Consider the following 20,330-nt stretch of genomic DNA (forward strand, 5'->3'; position numbering starts at 1 on the left):
ATTAATTAAGCCGTACGGTCAATGGCGTACGCGCAAAAAAATTCCAAAGTCCAAAAAAGCGTATTTTGGTCACTTTTTATATCATTAAAAAATGAATAAAAAGTGATCAAAAAGTCAGATCAAAACAAAAATCATACCGATAAAAACTTCAGATCACGGCGCAAAAAATGAGTCCTCATACCACCCCATACGTGGAAAAATAAAAAAGTTATAGGGGTCAGAAGATGACATTTTTAAACGTATAAATTTTCCTGCATGTAGTTATGATTTTTTCCAGAAGTGCGACAAAATCAAACCTATATAAGTAGGGTATCATTTTAACCGTATGGACCTACAGAATAATGATAAGGTGTAATTTTTACCGAAATATGCACTGCGTAGAAACGAAAGCCCCCAAAAGTTACAAAATGGCGTTTTTTTTTCGATTTTGTCGCACAATGATTTTTTTTTCCGTTTCGCCGTGCATTTTTGGGTAAAATGACTAATGTCACTGCAAAGTAGAATTGGCGACGCAAAAAATAAGCCATAATATGGATTTTTAGGTGGAAAATTGAAAGGGTTATGATTTTTAAAAGGTAAGGAGGAAAAAACGAAAGTGCAAAAACGGAAAAACCCTGAGTCCTTAAGGGGTTAAAGGGGTATTCCAGGCAAAAACTTTTTTTTATATATCAACTGGCTCCGGAAAGTTAAACAGATTTGTAAATTACTTCTATTAAAAAATCTTAATCCTTCCAATAGTTATTAGCTTCTGAAGTTGAGTTGCTGTTTTCTGTCTAACTACTTTCTGATGACTCACGTCCCGGGAGCTGTCCAGCTCGTATGGGGATATTCTCCAATCATGCACAGCTCCCGTGACATCATCATTGAGCAGTTAGACAGAAAACTTCAGAAGCTAATAACTATTGGAAGTTTTTTTTTATAGAAGTAATTTACAAATCTGTTTAACTTTCCGGAGCCAGTTGATATATATATATATATATATATATAAAAAGGTTTTGCCTGGATAACCCCTTTAATCTCAAAGTCTGTTCTTATGCTGTACCTGTTCGTTGGAGAGCCATACCCCAATTAGATTAAATCTTAATACCTAGGGGAGGGGGGAGGGGGGGATTTATTATAACTTGTGCAGAAGAAAAATAGAGCAGCTGTCCAGAGCAATCAGATTGCTTCTTTTAATTTTTAGAGGCCTTTTAAAAAATGAAAGAAGCAATCTGATTGGTTGCCATGGGCAACTGCACCATTATTCCTCTACACAGGTTTTCACAATGATCCCACATAGTTTTAAACAATTATTTTTGGCAAGTCTACCACATTTCATAGATTGAATCCAGCTCCTTTATCACCATTATTTCTCACATGCTTTCATTTCATAGTAATCCCCACAATGCACCTTAATACACTTCATATATGTGCATACAGATACTGTCTGGGTAATATGCAGCTTTATTCTAGCCTATTCTGTAAACAAGATGACCAGACCACTGTATGGAACAAACACTTTTTGTATACCCACTGATTTTGTCTGTAAATTAGATCATCTGATAAAGTGTTATAGAAAATAATGGTGCAACATACAGAAAGATTATAAAGTGGACAGCGCTGCAGAATCTGTGTGCTATATATAAAAAAAAATATATTTTATTATATGGTTATTTATAACAGGTAAACTTAGTAAAGAAAACATTTAGGGGAAGATTGGAGCAGCTGCCCATAGCAACCACTCCGATGGCTTCTTTTATTTTTCAGAAGTTTTTTTTTTTTAATTATACAAGCAATCTGATATGTTGCTATGGGCAACTTCTTCTCTTTCCCTCTAAACAGGTTTTGATAAATCTCCCCTTATCATGTATTTATAAAAAGTAATCAGCAGAGGGTGCTATATACACACAACAGCTGCATTTATTTTCTCACTATTTAAGAGCGCTCAACATACTTCAGACTGCAATGCATATCAAATCTAATTCCTAGGAGACATTGAATACTTTCTTTACACAGGCATTGAGCAGGCGCTATATAGTCACAATCGCTGATACCACCAAAACTGGCTTCTATTAGACTGGAATGAACAACAAAAACACTACGTATGAAAACTAGTTCCCACAATAAAGCAGGAGATGTACTACTCCACTGCCACAAGGCATTAATGTTTTGATACAATGTCTTGATACAATCAGTGACACAATATTTCATAAGCCACAGTTCTCACGACTTATATTTATAGGGGATACTGCGTCACAAAAATTACAAAAAAAAAGTATTTAAAAAGGTTAAAAGAAAGTACAATATATCTCAAGAATCTTGCAATAAAAGCACAGTCTGAATTGGACACCACCGAAAAAATTTAAACTTTGTGATCATATCCTCAATCAGAACCTGTCATGCCTGTCTTTAGAAATCTGCACCAGTTTAACCTCTTAAGGACGCAGGGCGTACCTGTACGCCCTGCGCCCGGTCCGGGTGTTTAAAACGGGGTGACGCCGTGATCACACATCACACTGGGCCGGTCCCGGCTGCTATTAACCTTTCAACTTTGATCACCGCGCTGAAAATGAAAGTAAACGCTTCCCGGCAGCTCAGTTGGGCTGATCGGGACTATATCGATAAAATCGCGATGTCCCGATCAGCTTGGACGCGAGCGGAGACACCCTTACCTTGCTCAGTCGCGTCCGATTGGCAGGGATCAGTATAAGGGTGGGTTCACACTACGTTTTGTCCCATACGGGAGCGCATACGGCAGGAGGGAGCTAAAAGCTCGCGCTCCCGTATGTAACCGTATGCGCTCCCGTATGCCATTCACTTCAATGAGCCGACCGGAGTGAAACGTTCGGTCCGGTCGGCTCATTTTTGCGCCGTATGCGCTTTTACAACCGGACCTAAAACCGTGGTTGACCACGGTTTTAGGTCCGGTTGTAAAAGCGCATAAGGCGCAAAAATGAGCCGACCGGACCGAACGTTTCACTCCGGTCGGCTCATTGAAGTGAATGGCATACGGGAGCGCATACGGTCACATACGGGAGCGCGAGGTTTTAGCTCCCTCCTGCCGTATGCGCTCCCGTATGGGACAAAACGTAGTGTGGACCCAGCCTAAGAGATCAGTGTGTGCAGTGTTCTAGCCCCCTATGGGAGCTATAACACTGCAAAAAAAAAAAAGGGAAAATAAAAATAAAAAAGTTAACAAAGGCCATTCTTTCCTTCTTCTTTTCATTTTCTTTATTCCGTTTCTGGAATCTAACAGAAATAATATAGATTGCTATGTTCCTACCTAATACACACTCACGGATTTAAATGTATTGTAGACAATCTACAAACCTGCAACTCAATTCCTATAGAGACATGGCATTAGCTTAAAGCTACTTAGATGTAAGGTTCTTGTTACGATATTGCATATACGCTCTGACAATGAACTCTATGCTCTATTCTTGCTGCAAGATTTTTCTTTGTTATTTTTATTTTTTCTATTTTACTGAATTGAAAATTGTATTGATAAAATAAACAGTTAAATAAAAAACAAAGGCCATTCCCTAATAAAAGTTTGAATCACCCCCCTTTTCCCATATAAAAAACTGTAAATAAAAATAAACATATGTGGTATCGCCGCATGCGTAAATGTCCGAACTATAAAAATATATCATTAATTAAACCGCACGGTCAATGTCGTACGCACCAAAAAAAATTCCGAAGTCCAAAATAGCGTATATTTGGTCACTTTTTATATCATAAAAAAAATAAAAAGCAATCAAAAAGTCCGACCAATGCAAAAGTGGTACCGATAAAAAAAAAACATCAGAACTCGGCGCAAAAAATGAGCCCTCATACTGGCCCATATGCAGAAAAATTAAAAAGTTATAGGGGTCAGAAGATGAGAATTTTAACCCCTTAAGGACACATGACGTTCTCATACGTCTCCATTTCCGAGTCCTTAAGGACACATGACGTATGAGAACGTCATGTGTTTTACCGGCCCCCCGCAACCATCTGGAGCGGAGCCGGTCCCCGATGCCTGCTGAAATCGTTCAGCAGGCATCGGGGCATATCGCCCAGGGGGGTCATTATGACCCCCCATGTCGGCGATGGCCGCAGATCGCTGGACAATTCAGTCCAGCGATCTGCGGCGGATTCCGGGTCAATCAGGTCTCCAGTGACCCGGTGACCCGGAATTATTGGCTGATCGGGGCCGTCAGAGATGGCCCCGATCAGCCAGAGCCAGCAGGGGTGAGGTGGCACTGGTGCCACCTCACGATCACCCTGATTCGTCGGCCGGATTACCGGCCGACCAATCAGGGCGCCTGCTGCGGGTGTCACTCCCGCAACCCGCTCCGCCCCTCTTCCGGAGGACGTGAGCGGGTGCGGGACGTGCACCCCGGGTGCTGGGGACCCCGATCCCCGGCGCCCCTGTTGGGATCGGGGCTCCAGGAGCAGCGGCGGCGGCGGAGACGACGAGGGACTGACCTGTGCGGCTGGATCGTTGGAGGTGAGTGACAGCCTCCTGCTGTTGCTTAGCAACAGCTCCCAGCATGCAACAAGGGCATGCTGGGAGCTGTAGTTATGCAACAGCAGGAGGCAGACCACCACAACTCCCAGCATGCCCTTATGGGCATGCTGGGACTTGTAGTTTTGCAACAGCTGGAGGCACATTCTTTCTATGGAAAAGTGTACCTTCAGCTGTTGTGTAACTACAACTCCCAGCTTGCACAATCAGCTAAAGTGCATGCTGGGAGTTGTAGTGGTGCATCTGCTGGTTGCATAACTACAACTCCCAGCATGCCCGTTGGCTGTCGGTGACTGCTGAGAGTTGTAGTTTTGCAACAACTGAAGGCACACTGAGTTAAGTAGCAAACCAGTGTGTCTCCAGCTGTTGCATAACTACAATCCCCAGCATCCCCAGCCAAAGTAGTATGCCTCCAGCTGTTGCATAACTACAACACCCAGCATGCCCTTCCTCTGTCCGTACATGCTGGGGGTTGTAGCTTTTGCAACAGCTGAAGGCACACTGGTTGCAAAACACTGAGTTTGTTACCAAACTCGGTGTTTCACAACCAGTGTGGCTCCAGCTGTTGCAAAACTACAACTCCCAGCATGCACTGATAGACCGTACATGCTGGGAGTTGTAGTTTTGCAACAGCTGGATGTTCCCCCCCCCCCCCCCCCCCAATGTGAACGTACAGGGTACACTCACATGGGCGGAGGATTACAGTAAGTATCCGGCTACAAGTTTGAGGTGCGGCAAAATTTCTGCCGCAGCTCAAACTGCCAGCGAGAAACTACTGTGAACCCCCCGCCCGTGCGACTGTACCCTAAAAACACTACACTACACTAACACACAATAAAATAAAAAGTAAAAAACACTACATATACACATACCCCTACACAGCCCCCCTCCCCTCCCCAATAAAAATGAAAAACGTCTGGTACGCCACTGTTTCCAAAACGGAGCCTCCAGCTGTTGCAAAACAACTACTCCCAGTATTGCCAGATAGCCGTTGACTGTCCAGGCATGCTGGGAGTTTTACAACAGCTGGAGGCACCCTGTTTGGGAATCACTGGCGTAGAATACCCCTATGTCCACCCCTATGCAAGTCCCTAATTTAGGCCTCAAATGCGCATGGCGCTCTCACTTTGGAGCCCTGTCGTATTTCAAGGCAACAGTTTAGGGTCACATATGGGGTATCGCCGTACTCGGGAGAAATTGGGCTTCAAATTTTGGGGGGTATTTTCTGCTAAATTGGGCTTCAAATTTTGCGGGGTATTTTCCCTTTTAAAAAATGTAAAATTTTTGGGAAAACAAGCATTTTAGGTAAAAAAAATATATATTTTTTTACATATGCAAAAGTCGTGAAACACCTGTAGGGTATTAAGGTTCAAATTACCCCTTGTTACGTTCCCCGAGGGGTCTAGTTTCCAAAATAGTATGCCATGTGGTTTTTTTTTGCTGTTCTGGCACCATAGGGGCTTCCTAAATGCGGCATGCCCCCAGAGCAAAATTCGCTTTCAAAAAGCCAAATGTGACTCCTTCTTTTCTGAGACCTGTAGTGCGCCAGCAGAGCACTTTTCACACCCATATGGGGTGTTTTCTGAATCGGGAGAAATTGGGCTTCAAATTTTGGGGGGTATTTTCTGCTATTACCCTTTTTAAAATTGTAAAAATTTTGGGAAACCAAGCATTTTAGGTAAAAAAAAAATATATTTTTTTACATATGCAAAAGTCGTGAAACACCTGTAGGGTATTAAGGTTCACATTACCCCTTGTTACGTTCCCCGAGGGGTCTAGTTTCCAAAATGGTATGCCATGTGTTTTTTTTTTGCTGTTCTGGCACCATAGGGGCTTCCTAAATGCGGCATGCCCCCAGAGCAAAATTTGCTTTCAAAAAGCCAAATGTTACTCCTTCTCTTCTGAGACCTGTAGTGCGCCAGCAGAGCACTTTTCACCCCCATATGGGGTGTTTTCTGAATCGGGAGAAATTGGGCTTCAAATTTTGGGGGGTATTTTCCGCTATTACCCTTTTTAAAAATGTAAACATTTTGGGAAAACAAGCATTTTAGGTAAAAAAAATTTTTTTTTTACATATGCACAAGTCGTGAAACACCTGTAGGGCATTAAGGTTCACGTTACCCCTTGTTACGTTCCCCGAGGGGTCTAGTTTCCAAAATGGTATGCCATGTTTTTTTTTTTGCTGTTCTGGCACCATAGGGGCTTCCTAAATGCGGCATGCCCCCAGAGCAAAATTTGCTTTCAAAAAGCCAAATGTGACTCCTTCTCTTCTGAGACCTGTAGTGCGCCAGCAGAGCACTTTTCACCCCCATGCGAGGTGTTTTCTGTATCGGGAGAAATTGGGCTTTAAATTTTGGGGGGTATTTTCTGCTATTACCCTTTTTAAAAATGTAAAATTTTTGGGAAACCAAGCATTTTAGGTAAAAAAAATATATATTTTTTTTACATATGCAAAAGTCGTGAATCACCTGTAGGGTATTAAGGTTCACATTACCCCTTGTTACGTTCCCTGAGGGGTCTAGTTTCCAAAATGGTATGCCATGTGTTTTTTTTTGCTGTCCTGGCACCATAGGGGCTTCCTAAATGCGGCATGCCCCCCAAAAACCATTTGTCGCTCCTTCCCTTCTGAGCCCTCTACTGCGCCCGCCGAACAATTAACATAGACATATGAGGTATGTGCTTACTCGAGAGAAATTGGGTTTCAAATACAAGTAAAAATTTTCTCCCTTTTTATCCCTTGCAAAAATTCAAAAATTGGGTCTACAAGAACATGCGAGTGTAAAAAATGAAGATTTTGAATTTTCTCCTTCACTTTGCTGCTATTCCTGTGAAACACCTAAAGGGTTAATACACTTACTGAATGTTTTTTTGAATACTTTAGGGGGTGTAGTTTTTATAATGGGGTCTTTTATGGGGTATTTCTAATATGAAGACCCTTCAAATCCACTTCAAAACTGAACTGGTCTCTGAAAAATAGTGAGTTTGAAAATTTTGTGAAAAATTTCAAAATTGCTACTGAACTTTGAAGCCCTCTGGTGTCTTCCAAAAGTAAAAACTCATAAATTTTATGATGCAAACATAAAGTAGACATATTGTATATGTGAACCCAAAAAAAATATATTTTGAATATCCATTTTCCTTACAAGCAGAGAGCTTCAAAGTTAGAAAAATGCAAAATTTTCATTTTTTTCATAAAATTTTGGGATTTTTCACCAAGAAAGGATGCAAGTTACCATAAAATTTTACCACTAAGTTAAAGTAGAATATGTCACGAAAAAACAATCTCAGAATCAGAATGATAACTAAAAGTATTCCAGAGTTATTAATGTTTAAAGTGACAGTGGTCAGAATTGCAAAAAACGCTCCGGTCCTTAAGGTATAAAATGGCCTGGTCCTTAAGGGGTTAAACATAAATTTTCCTGCATGTAGATATGATTTTTTTTGCCAAAGTACAACAATATCCAACCTATATAAGAAAGGGTATCATTTTAATTTGAGATGAGCGAATCGAAGCTGACGTACCAAAATTCGTTACGAATTTCATGAAATATTTGATTTGCAACAAATGCGAATATCGCCGTGATTCTATAGCGCGAATCGCTTCACTAAATTCCATTTTACAGCGTTCCTGGCTAAAGGGGACCTAAAATGACGGATCCACATGTGAGTACATGGGGCAGGGGATAATGGGAGGGCAGGAAAGAAAGGCGAGAAGGGAGGTGGGCGGGATGACCCTGAATCACATGCGAGATGCAGCCTATCAGCATTCATTGACCCCTGTGATGTCGCAGCCCTATATGATCGGCAGCCATCTTGCTGCTGCTCATTTCATCCATGCACTCAGAGAGAGAGAGTGCGGGCTGTGTGTGTGTGAATTGCTTATACCACAGCGTACCACTGGCAACTGCTAGTCACATCAGCATTGTGGACAGACAGAAGTGCAGTGCTTTGGTGTTCTCACTGAGAAGGATCTTACGATATATTCACGTCATTGAGCATTTCATCAAAGAGGGGCAGATAGATTTTCGTTGCCTCATACATATCAACAAGCTGCCTGAACTTTATGAACCATCTTATCACCTTATTTTTCAGCGCAATTCTGTGCTTTTTTTGCTCCAGAAATCATCTGCTGCTTAGAATTGTGTGTAGACTGTATAAAAACCAGTGCACACCATTCCTAACACTCTGTGACAGAGTGCAATTTAGGGTTTAATCCCAGTTTTCTTTTTTCTTGTGGTGCTGCACTGTTGTGTCCTGCTGCTGTTCACAAATACGTTTTTTTCAGCAGACTGTAGTGCATTTGTCTGCCCTCATACGTGCATACCACATCAAAGCAGTCTACAATTTTGTATCTGTAACAAGTCTAGATACAGGGAAAGTCCTGGCAAAAGTAATCACCGGCTGGTGTTAAACAAAAATACTGATTTTTTTCTGTATATTGTTGCGCATTTTTCTGCCCTAATCAGTGCATACTGCATACGTACATCCAAGTAGTGTACCATTTTGTACCTGTTAATCTGTCAAGGGCCTACATAATGTGAAAGCCCAAACAATAGTACTCACCGGCTGGTGTTTTACAAAAATACAGATTTTTTCTGCGTATTGTTGCACATTTTTCTGCCCTCATCAGTGCATACTGCATACGTACATCTAATTAGTGTACAATTTTGTACCTGTTAATCTGTCAAGGGCCTACATACTGTGAAAGGACAGCCAAAAGTAATCACCTGCTGCTGTTCTAGAAAAATACTGTTTAAAGAGTAGTGAAGTGTATTGTAATACCCTCATATACGCACTAAGTATGTCAGGCAGAGAAGTGCCAGGACGTGCACAGAGGAGTGGCAGAGGCCTAAATACTTCAGGCAGAGTTGGCAGTAGACTAGGGGCGAGTGGTAGCAGGAGTCGCAGCGAGAGGCCTGAGCTCCCGTTATCAGCCAGCGGTCGTGTCTCGACCAGCAACCCATCTACCATCGTCGATTGGTTAACACGCTCATCCACTTCATCACAAGTGACATCTGTCACCCCCAGACAACAGTCGGTGGGTTCCTCAGACACAACCCTCAGTTGGCATGGGAGCCGGGTGCAGAAGGGGCTTCATCATCATCATCATCATCAGGAGAAGAGAGTTGCAGGTTGCCCTTGAGGCAGCAGCTGAGCAAGCAAGGCGGTAGCACAGTTGGCAGTCAGCATGGTGGCAGGAGTGGAAATTCTGGAGCCAGACGTGCCCGGGGAGACCACCTGCTTCGTCGCAGCCTACCTTTCCGGGAGGTAGTGGAACAGGGGTTCCTGGAGAGGGTGCCAGTAGCAGTCAATTAGTGTGGACTGTAGGTGCGAAAATCAGCTACTCGGCGGTGTGGCAGTTTTTCATCAGGGATCCGGAGGAGGTTCACGTAGCCACATGCAAGACATGTCAGCAGAAGGTGAAGCGTGGCCAGGGTCCATGTGTCGGCACCACGCCCAGTGGCCATCCGCTCCCTCCTTCAACCAGCCAAGGCTCCACCACCTCAGCTGAAGGGAACAGTGTGTCAAACCCTCCTTCTGTCGCTCCAGATGCTCCTGCGTCTCCCGCTTTGAGTCAGCCATTCTGCCAACAATCCATCGGCGAAGCCATGTCCAAGAGACAACAGTATGCACCCACTCATACAACGGCACAGAAGTTTAATGTGCTCCTGTCCAATTTTCTGGTGCTGCAGTCCCTCCCTTTTCAAGTGGTGGACTCTGCACCTTTCAGAGAATTGATGGCTTGTGCCGAGCCAAGATGGAGAGTCCCAAGCCGTAATTTCTTTGTGAATAAGGCAGTACTAGCCCTGCATAAGTTTGTACAAGAGAAGGTGGGCCAGTCCTTGAGCCTGTCAGTGTTTTCAAAAGTGCACGGCAGCATCGACGTGTGGAGCTGTAACTACGGGCAGGGACAATACTTGTCTTTTACAGCCCACTGGGTAAATGTGGTTCCTGCACAGCTACAACAGCAACTTGGACAGGTCACACCGCTTCCTCCTCCACGCTCTCGCTCTCAGGCAGTGACAGTGTGCGACTCTGCCTCCTCATCCTCCACCGTGTCCTCTGCCTCCACTGCACGTACAAATCTCGGTGGCCCTTCGTCGTACCATGTGTGTAGGGCGCGGCGGTGTCAAGCGGTTCTTCACATGGTTTGCCTTGGCAAACGGAGTCACACAGGGGTGGAACTGCTAAAATTCATTCATCAAGAAATCCGAGTATGGCTTACTCTATGAAATCTGGAAATGGGAACCATGGTGACTGACAATGGGAAGAACATCATGTCCGCGCTGCAACAAGGAAGTGTGAAACATGCGCCCTGCATGGCACACATGTTGAATCTGGTTGTCAAGCACTTCCTGAAGTCTTCACCCCATTTGCAAAACATCCTGACAATGGCAAGGAAACTGTGCAAGCACTTCAGCCACTCGTACACCGCAAAGCACACCCTCCTTAAGCTGCAGCGTCAGAACGGTATCCCACAAGTTACCACACGTTGGAATTCCACCCTCCATATGTTGGACAGACTATACGAACAAAGAAAAGCCATCACCGATTTCTTGATGATCCAAGCAGATAGGACTACTCCCCTGTGTAACTTCAGTGTGAACCAGAGGCAGCTCATACGTGACACCTGCCGTTTGCTGAGGCCCTTTGAGGAAGCCACATTATTTGTAAGTCGCCTGGATTACGGCATGAATGATGTAATTCCACTCCTACATTTCCTACAACAAATGATTGAAACGATGGCTGGTCATGGCAATGGAGACATTGCACCTACATCTCAAGGCTACATGAGCCCTGTGGGGGCTGAACTGGAGGAGGAGGGGCAGAGTGGAGCACAGTTTAGGTTGAATGAGATGGCCGGTGTTTCTAGTCATCGGACAGGAGAGGAGGAGCAGGAGCAGCCAGAGGAGCTAGAAGGTTATGAGGAAGGCGAGACAGAGGACCCAGACACACCGTGGCAGTATGCAGTGGAGATGGAGGCAGGTAGTCCCTCCCTGTCACTGGCGCAAATGGCACGATGCATGCTCAGTTGCTTGCGTAGTGACCCCCAAATTGTCAAAATTCATCAGCGGGATGACTTCCGGCTCTCCACCTTATTGGACCCATGCTATCGTCACAGAATGGGGGCCTTTTTTTTTTTTTTTTTACACCCACTGAGAGGGAGGACAAACTGACCTACTACAGAGAGATCCTATGTAGTCAGTTGGCCGATACCTATCGGCAATATGGTCCATCCACTCGCTGGTCTGACACGGGGGGCCCTCTGCGCTCACCTTCCACTGCCATGGCTGCTGGGGAGGGGAGGGGTGGCAGGAGCAGTACCAGCTCCATCAGCAGGGGCCTGAGTCTACAGTCGCTGATGAGTAGCTTTCTTCACCTGCATAGGGAAGCAACTCATCAGCAGCAGGTAGACATGGAGCAGGACCTGAACCAGCAGGTGGTGGCATACCTTGACATTGAAGATCCGCTGGACTTCTGGGCAGCCAAACTTGATTTATGGCCACATCTAGCAGAGTTTGCCCTGGAAAAGCTGTCCTGCCCGGTCAGTAGTGTGCCATCAGAGCGGGTGTTTAGTGCAGCCAGGGCCATAGTCACCCCAAAGCGAACTCGTCTGTCCACAAAGATGAATCAGGGATGGATCAGCCAGGATTTCCAGCCACCAGTGCCAGATGCCTCAGAGCAGATTGACCATGCTGCTACACCAACACTTCACAATTATAGTTATAAAGCCCTCTTGGGTTATCAATTAGGGTTATGAAAACCTCTTGGCTACTGCGAATGCCTGCTCCTGACTCATCCTGTGTCTTTTAGGAACTACTTGCCTCACGGATGCTTCCAGCCTTGGGCCTTTAATTTTTGGATGTTTAGCAGTAGCTAAATACATGCTTAATGCACATTTCAACATTGATCTTTAAATGTAAGGGGTTATGAAACCCTCTTGGGTACTGCGAACGCCTGCTCCTGACTCATCCTGTGTCTCTTTCAGGAACTACCTGCCTCACTGATGCTTCGGGCCTTGGGCCTTTAATTTTTGGATGTTTTGCAGTAGCTAAATACATGCTTAATGCATATTTCAATATTGATCTTGCAATGTAAAGGGGTTATGAAACCCTCAGGTGTACTGCTGATGCCTGATCCTGTGTCTTTCAGGAATTAATTGGCTTACTGATGCTTCTGGGCTTGGGTCTTAAATTTTTGGATGGTAGCATCCAAACATGCATCTTCAATAGAGATTTCAAAGTTCACCTTTTAATTTTAGGGGTTGTGAACCCCTCGTGTACTCATGCTGGTTCCTGCTTCACTCCGCCTCCACATTCTCAACTGTGTCCTAAGCCTCCACTGCCCAGACAATTCTCAGTGGCCCTTCAGCATACCATGTGTGCAGGGCACGGCGGTGTCACGCTGTTCTTCACTGTTACGCCTAGCGCTCCGGGTCCCCGCTCCTCCCCGGAGCGCTCACGGCGTCTTTCTCCCTGCAGCGCTCCGGTCGGTCCCGCTGACCGGGAGCGCCGCACTGTCATGGCCGTTGGGGATGCGATTCGCACAGCGGGACGCGCCCGCTCGCGAATCGCATCCCAGGTCACTTACCCGTCCCGGTCCCCTGCTGTCATGTGCTGGCGCGCGCGGCTCCGCTCTCTAGGGCGCGCGCGCGCCAGCTCTCTGAGACTTAAAGGGCCAGTGCACCAATGATTGGTGCCTGGCCCAATTAGCTTAATTGGCTCCCACCTGTTCCCTGGCTATATCTAGTCTCCTCCCTTGCACTCCCTTGCCGGATCTTGTTGCCTTGTGCCAGTGAAAGCGTTTAGTGTGTCCAAAGCCTGTGTACCTGAACTTCTGCTACCCATCCTGACTACGAACCTTGCCGCCTGCCCCCGACCTTCTGCTACGTCTGACCTTGCCTCTGCCTAGTCCTTCTGTCCCACGCCTTCTCAGCAGTCAGCGAGGTAGAGCCGTTGCTAGTGGATACGACCTGGTTGCTACTGCCGCAGCAAGACCATCCCGCTTTGCGGCGGGCTCTGGTGAAAACCAGTAGCCTCTTAGAACCGGTCCACTAGCACGGTCCACGCCAATCCCTCGCTGACACAGAGGATCCACTACCTGGAAGCCGAATCGTGACAGTAGATCCGGCCATGGATCCCGCTGAGGTGCCGCTGCCAAGTCTCGCTGATCTTACCACGGTGGTCGCTCAGCAATCGCAGCAGATTGCCCAACAAGGACAGCAGCTGTCGCAGTTGACCGCCACGTTACAGCAACTTCTGCCTCTGCTACAGCAGCAACCATCTCCTCCGCCAGCTCCTGCACCTCCTCCGCAGCGAGTGGCCGCTCCTAGCCTCCGCTTGTCCCTGCCGGACAAATTTGATGGGGACTCCAGACTCTGCCGTGGATTTTTGTCTCAGTGTTCCCTGCATATGGAGATGATGTCGGACTTGTTTCCTTCAGAACGGTCTAAGGTGGCGTTCGTAGTAAGCCTTCTTTCAGGAAAGGCCTTGTCTTGGGCCACACCGCTCTGGGACCGCAATGATCCTGCCACAGCCACAGTCCAGGCCTTCTTCACTGAACTCCGGAGTGTCTTCGAGGAGCCAGCCCGAGCTTCTTCTGCCGAGACTGCCCTGTTGAACCTGGTCCAGGGTAATTCTTCCGTTGGCGAGTATGCCGTACAATTCCGTACTCTTGCTTCAGAATTATCCTGGAATAACGAGGCTCTCTGCGCGACCTTTAAAAAAGGCCTATCCAGTCGCATCAAGGATGTGCTGGCCGCACGAGAGATTCCTGCCAATCTGCAAGAACTCATCCATCTAGCTACCCGCATTGACATGCGTTTTTCTGAGCGACACCAAGAGCTCCGCCAGGAAAAAGACTTAGATCTCTGGGCACCTCTCCCACAGTATCCGTTGCAATCTACGCCTGGGCCTCCCGCCGAGGAGGCCATGCAAGTGGATAAGTCTCGCCTGACCCAGGAAGAGAGGAATCGCCGCAGGGAAGAAAATCTCTGTCTTTACTGTGCCAGTACCGAGCATTTCTTGGTGGATTGCCCTATCCGTCCTCCACGCCTGGGAAACGCACGCACGCACCCAGCTCACGTGGGTGTGGCGTCTCTTGGTTCCAAGTCTGCTCCTCCACGTCTCACGGTACCCGTGCGGATTTCTTCTTCAGCCAGCTCCTCCCTCTCAGCCGTGGCCTGCTTGGACTCCGGTGCCTCAGGAAATTTTATTTTGGAGTCGTTTGTTAATAAATTCAGCATCCCGGTGACCCGTCTCGTCAAGCCGCTCTACATTTCCGCGGTCAACGGAGCCAGATTGGACTGCACCGTGCGTTACCGCACAGAGCCCCTCCTCATGTCTATTGGGCCCCACCTTGAGAGGATTGAATTCTTCATTCTCCCCAACTGTACCTCTGAGGTTCTCCTCGGTCTGCCTTGGCTCCGGCTTCATTCCCCCACCATTGATTGGACCACCGGGGAGATCAGGAACTGGGACTCTGCCTGCCACAGGAAGTGCCTCTCCCCCCCTCCCAGTCCCGTCAGGCAAGCCTCTGTGCCACCCCATGGCCCCCGTCCTGGTGTCACACTGCCCCGTGCCAGGCCTCGCCCTCTGCCCTCCCTCCCCATTCCCACTCCTGCTGTACTGCCTGCCGTTGAGGAAACCCTCCATTCTTTCCCGGTGTCCTCATCCCAGGGGAGGCAGTTACTGGACAAAGAGAAGGGGAGACCTAAGGGGGGGGGTACTGTTACGCCTAGCGCTCCGGGTCCCCGCTCCTCCCCGGAGCGCTCACGGCGTCTTTCTCCCTGCAGCGCTCCGGTCGGTCCCGCTGACCGGGAGCGCCGCACTGTCATGGCCGTTGGGGATGCGATTCGCACAGCGGGACGCGCCCGCTCGCGAATCGCATCCCAGGTCACTTACCCGTCCCGGTCCCCTGCTGTCATGTGCTGGCGCGCGCGGCTCCGCTCTCTAGGGCGCGCGCGCGCCAGCTCTCTGAGACTTAAAGGGCCAGTGCACCAATGATTGGTGCCTGGCCCAATTAGCTTAATTGGCTCCCACCTGTTCCCTGGCTATATCTAGTCTCCTCCCTTGCACTCCCTTGCCGGATCTTGTTGCCTTGTGCCAGTGAAAGCGTTTAGTGTGTCCAAAGCCTGTGTACCTGAACTTCTGCTACCCATCCTGACTACGAACCTTGCCGCCTGCCCCCGACCTTCTGCTACGTCTGACCTTGCCTCTGCCTAGTCCTTCTGTCCCACGCCTTCTCAGCAGTCAGCGAGGTAGAGCCGTTGCTAGTGGATACGACCTGGTTGCTACTGCCGCAGCAAGACCATCCCGCTTTGCGGCGGGCTCTGGTGAAAACCAGTAGCCTCTTAGAACCGGTCCACTAGCACGGTCCACGCCAATCCCTCGCTGACACAGAGGATCCACTACCTGGAAGCCGAATCGTGACATTCACATTGTTTGCCTTGGCGAAAAGTCTTGGAAACAATGGCCGGTAAGGGCAATGGAGACGTTGCACCTACATCTCACGGCCACATGAGCCCTGTGGGGGCTTTTTGGATTTGGTCCTTTGTACCCACCCGCTGGGGTCCAGGACACTCAAACTTTGATTTAAATTTCAAATAAAAAAAATATCAGACATTTCAATGGTCTCCTCATGCATCAGCCAACTCAAGGCTGTGTCATTCAGGCAATATATGGTTTATTGAGGTTGCTGCTGGGCCTGGGTCTGGGAAATACAAATTTTATCATAGGTAGAACCCGCTAGTTTAAATTTCTAAATTCATCTTTTAATCTTAGGGATTGTGAAGGCCTAGTGCCTACTCATGCTGCCAACACCTCCACGCTGTGTCATTCAGCCACTATATGGTCTCCTCATGCTGCCAACACCTCCACGCTGTGTCATTCAGCCACTATATGGTCTCCTCATGCTGCCAACACCTCCACGCTGTGTCATTCAGCCACTATATGGTCTTCTCATGCTGCCAACACCTCCACACTGTGTCATTCAGCCACTATATGGTGTCCTCATGCTTCAGCCTCATCCAAGCTGTGTCATTCAGCCACTATATGGTGTCCTCATGCTGCCAACACCTCCACGCTGTGCCATTCAGCCACTATATGGTCTCCTCATGCTGCCAACACCTCCACACTGTGCCATTCAGCCACTATATGGTCTCCTCCCACTGATGCCACCACCAGGCTCTGTCATTGTGCTGCTCTGCGGCAGTGATTCTAAAAGCGAAGTTGGTAATCTGCATGTAATTCTGAATAACAGTATTATTTCACTACCCTAGCACACTCCATATGCATTTTAGAACACAGCAAAGTGTTCTATACCCCTACTGAAGCTGTCTGTAAGCTAGAAATAGCCTTTATTAATATAGATTTGCCATGAAAAAAATTGGATCGAAACAAACTTTTTCGGAAAATTCGGCCGAATCGAATCTTTGAAAAGTTTGCTCATCTCTAGTGCCAGCCCGTCTGTGCAAGTCACAGGGAGACTTTGAATTGAAACGATTGTGGCGACAACGAAATTGCCTGTTCATCCACAAGGGATTGCTGTACAGAAACTCCTTGGATCCAGTTTCGGGAGAGCGTCTGCATTAAATTCTAGTTCCCCGAAGGGACGCAGCCATGGTCTTTAATGCATACCACGACCAATCAGGACACTTTGGAGTTCACAAGACTGAAGCCACCATCAAACAAAGGTTTTATTGGGTGAGAATGCGTGGAGATATTGAAAAGTGGTGTGCCAAATGCACTGTCTGCAATGTTACCAAGAACCTCCGCAAGGACGCGAGAGCACCTCTACATCCCATCCACACTGAGAGACCTAACCAGTTGGTTGCCTTGGACCATGTGAAGCTGTCACCCACTCGATCTAGCTATACATATGCCCTGACCATGGTGGACCATTACCCTAAGTGGGTTGTGGTCGTCCTTGTCAAAGACCTTACGGCCAAGACTGCTGCTCAAATATTCTACAACCATTGGGTCCAGCCTTTGGGGTGTCCGGAGTTAGTCCTCACGGATTGAGGGACTGCCTTTGAAGCTCAGCTGTTTAAAAGAACTCTGCCAGTTTCATGATTGCAAGAAACTCCGGACCACAGCCTATCATCCTCAGGGGAATGCATTGTGTGAAAGGATCAATCAGGTGTTCATTCATATGCTGAGAGCAGCATCTGTCTCTAGACACAAAGAGTAGCCCCGACTCCTGCCTGAGCCGATGGAAATCTACAACACCATCCACTGCTCCACAGGGTACACTCCGTTCTTCCTTATGATAAGACGACATGGTCAGCTGCCAAAGGATAGGGCTTTTGGATTACAAGCCCCTTTTAACAACTCCCCTCAGACCTCACAAGATTGGGTCTCTGAGCACCGAAGGAGGATTGAAGAGGCTAAAGAGATTGTTGAAAAGAAGATGGGTGAAGCTCAGGGTCGACAGCAAAGAGATTACAATCGGCATGCTTCAGCCACACCATTGCAACTTGGAGACAGAGTGTGGCTCAGAAAATTTCCCAGGTCACATAAGCTGGATTCCCTCTGGGAGACAGAGCTCTACACTATTACTGCAGTGCCGTATCCTGATATAGATGTCTATGAGATACAAAAGGAGGGATTTGAACCACAGGTGGTCCACCGAAATAGAATTAAACTATGTCTAAAAGAAGAGTTACCAGAGCCACCTTCTCCTACTCCCCCAGCTGCAAGACCGGTGAGAGAATATGTTCCAGGAGAAGGGATTTATCCATCAATGGACGTTCCAATGTTCTCCCCTCATCAGCCGGCAATGTTTTGTGGTGTACCGTTGGCAGCCTCAGTCCAGCCATCTTTGGTCTTATCGCCTGGTCCTCATCAATCTCCAGTGGCAACTCCAAGCCACTTAGAGCCATCTACACCTATTTTAAATGGGTTCTTTCAGTCCAGACAGGGATCTTACTCCTGCTTCCAGCCCTCAAGCTGGTCCCTCAGGGACTGAAGTCGTCCGAGAGTTACTGATCGACGAAGTTCCAAATAGTCCAGAGATGGTGTTGTGATGTTCTCAAAGGTCTACTCAGGGTAACCTACTCTTTAGATACCAAGACTGATCTTCCATATAATTCATGTACACATAGTACATCAAATAATCACTTTTGTGTACCTACCTCACTATAACTTAGTACACTAACTCAAAACTAAAAATATATCACATTCTAAGTAAGCAAAGAAACAAAACTTTAAGGGATTGTAGCCTATGTCATTATTCAATTCTTGCCACTGTTGTGTACACTAACTTTGTTCTCTTTACTTGTTCAGGATGCTCTTCCTGGCCAGAAGGTGCGCCTGTAAGCCTAAGTATATACACGTATTCATAAAGATAACCTAGGTAAGGTTTATCTGTTGAGTTCTAGGGATAGTGCGTTTAGCCAATGGACCCTAGTAGCTAGTTATTGGTAGACAGCCACAGGCAAGCCAATATAACGTCAGTGTACTAGACAGGTAAAAAAAATGTGGTAATAACAATGTCAAGTGAGATTTATAATATGTTATATAATAGAAAATAAAGTAAGTAAAAGTGTTAGGAGGTCTTATAATGTCATCCTGTTACTAAATTCATGAACAATGCAATCCTGTTCGTGAGTTTATCAGTACTCATGTTTGTACATAAAAAAGGTATAATTCTGTTCGCCTAAAACATAAAAAAAAATTATAAGACTCATTTCTTCAGAGCTTGCAAGGACATTTATTATTTGCAAAGACTCTCTTGTTATATGTTCATACAGCCTGAATAATGGACATTTGAAAGACTATGCCCAGGACTGCAATAAACAAATTGTTGTACTTCGTCCCTCTGCCTTAGGGGACAGACGTCGAGGCTGACTTATCTTAAGTAAGGGAGTTTGTGGTGTCCCGGTACCGTATGGTATACCATACCTTGTATGGTGGTCCCCAAAGTCAGAGTTACTCCGTTCCAGTAGCATCCTCCTGATGGGATAGCCCCTAGTCGCCTCTTCCTTCTTCAATTTGATGATGTTTACATGTATAAGTAATTGTATATTTAATTATTTATATAGTGTCGCAGGACCTTAGGTCACATGACTAATCTTACTTCTTTAGGTTATTCTTAAGGACCTTCTGAGGTCACATGGTGTGGTCACATGTCAGACCATAATCCTTTGTAAGGAGAATTGACATATGGTATGGACCAATGAGCTTAAGGCCAGCCCCTGCCCATATAAGGGAGATGCCTGCCAATCCTCGCTCTCTTGGGTTCCGGACTAGTGGAGAGTGAGAAGTGACCCGTGCAACTTACAAAGACAAGCTAAGGCCTGAAGCCTGCCATCCTCAGCCTGAATCTAACCGTGAGTTTAAATATCAATCCCCACTAAAGCTAGCGTGACTACTGGACCTAATATCAATCCCCTAAATCCAGTGGAACTGTCAAACTCCAAATAGACTTTGTTACATGGACTGTTCCTGTTTAATCCTGCATAAAAGCTGCAGTAAAAGTTACAACAGTTTTCTGAAATCTCCGGTTGTGGACAATCATTTCTTTAATACCTCTCTATCTCTCTTGGGACGGGTGGCGATAGGACAAGCATATACAGAGGAGGCCTCACCCTGGCATCATGACAGTTAAGGGTTAAATCAACACCCTTTCATCACTGCACAGCTACTCCCCATATACCCTATACCCCTACAAGTTTACCACACACACACACACACGTTACAGTGAAAGTGTCTGGATGCCTGTTAAAAGAACCTATAATGCTGGCCTTTACCAGACTTACCACACTCCCTGAGTCTAACAAAGCAACCACCTTTTTATCATGTACTGTCAGCTCACACAGGTGTTTTTTAGACCCGACTGA

This window comes from Hyla sarda, chromosome 3, assembly GCF_029499605.1.
Source record: "Hyla sarda isolate aHylSar1 chromosome 3, aHylSar1.hap1, whole genome shotgun sequence".
NCBI classification, from domain to species: domain Eukaryota; kingdom Metazoa; phylum Chordata; class Amphibia; order Anura; family Hylidae; genus Hyla; species Hyla sarda.